The sequence below is a fragment of the Diaphorina citri genome, unplaced genomic scaffold (genome assembly GCF_000475195.1).
Source record: "Diaphorina citri unplaced genomic scaffold, Diaci psyllid genome assembly version 1.1 scaffold4458, whole genome shotgun sequence".
Classification (NCBI taxonomy): Eukaryota; Metazoa; Arthropoda; class Insecta; order Hemiptera; family Psyllidae; genus Diaphorina; species Diaphorina citri.
In genome coordinates, this window is record NW_007381857.1 from 14478 (window position 1) to 16176 (window position 1699).

Genomic DNA, 1699 nt, shown 5'->3' on the forward strand with positions numbered 1-1699 from the left:
TAGATTCAACTAGGGTTGCAAATATTTTAGCAGGGCTTTAGGTTTCTCTTCTCACTGTCCTATTCTTTTTCGGGTCGGCAAAGGCTCCTGCTTGGAATAGGGAAGTCCTAATTTTTAGGCGCTCAATATTATGGCGGCACTTTGATAACTTTTATGTGTTATCACGAAATGTGTTTTGCAACGAAGTGAAAACAGTCGTCGTTCATTAGGTGTTTTTGTGTTGGAGGAACCACTCACTGCAGTACCTTACAAAGTGAGCTCTATTATTATGTGGTCGAATTCTCAAATAAATGAGGATACAATTCCATGCATCGGCTGGAATCGAACCTACGCCCTCCTGTTTACCAGGCGAGCGCCTTGACCACTGCGCCATCGAGGCTAGACCAAAACTCTTTAACTCTTCGTAAGTTTTGTGAAGTGAAGATGCTTTTAACACGTGTCCTTTTCTGGCGTTTGTTTTTGTTTGACTTTTTTTTCTTCAGTAAATAAAGCACTTTTAGAAAAAGAAAAGCGTGAATATTTGAGAAACTGAGAAATAATGGATACCTAATGGATTTAGTATATTTTGTCTACTAAAAACTTATAAAAAGAAGAGAGACTTTATTTCTCAAATAAATTTACCTAATTACAGACATAGTGTGACAAGGGAAATATTCAAAATGAAAAATAATTCAAGGAGAAAACTATGGCAACTCTGCCCTCTTCCTTGGCAATCGCCATTTAGAAAACTTCGTTTTATTCCCGAGAAAGATAAAGAGGTAAGAGATAAACACCTCTGTGTCCGATTGGTCGAGAGCACTGACTCTCAAATCGGAGGTGCTGGGCTGCTGAGTTCAAATCTCGGCCAGGGCGGAAATTTTCTAACCAGATTTTTCCGTTCTTGGACTTGGATAGGCATGTATGTAAAAGAATGTGTCTTGAAGTAATGTGAAAGCGATACCAAGGGACAATCTTTGGAAAAAAAAAGGAAAAGGAAAAGAGTGATCAAGAAGCAAGGACAAGGATAACAATTTTAGCAGATTACATTACTTTCCTTATTAGAGGAAAAGGAAAGGAAAACGTAAAGTAAAACAAGATATAAAATATAAATCAACGTAAAATATTTTCTCCAGTGATTTTCAAATTCGTTCCCAATTCTAGGTGTACTTTTCGGCGAAAATTTCGGAATCGGGAACTAGTTCCCTTTTGGAAACTGAATCTTCGATGGTTGGGAATGCGCCATCTTGAATTTCCGATGATTTAGTACAAACACTACCGCGCCACCTAGTAATGAAACCAATTCCCGTATTTTCCTTTAAAAGAGGAGAAATGAGCTTCAGAAGAGGAGATCTTGGCCCTATTTTCCCTTCCTAAAGTCAGTGCACATTGACATTAGGAAGTTGAAGGTTGAGAGTTGAGTTCTTATAACTGTATAACACAAGTAAAATACCCGTAAGATTTCGCTGCTGTTTCACCCAAATTCTCGTTTACACTAGCAGTGTTTCGCTGCTATTTTATCAAGGTTTCACTGATTTTACGCAGGTAACTCAGATTCTCCTTTACACTAGAAGTGTTTTCTTGATGTTTCACCAAGGTTCTCCTTTACACTAGAAGTGTTTTCTTGCTTTATCATCAAGGTTTGGCTGTTTCACCCAAGTTTTCGTTTACACTAGCAGTGTTTCATCCAGTTCTTCTTCTTTGCCTTCTGGTTGATTGGCCA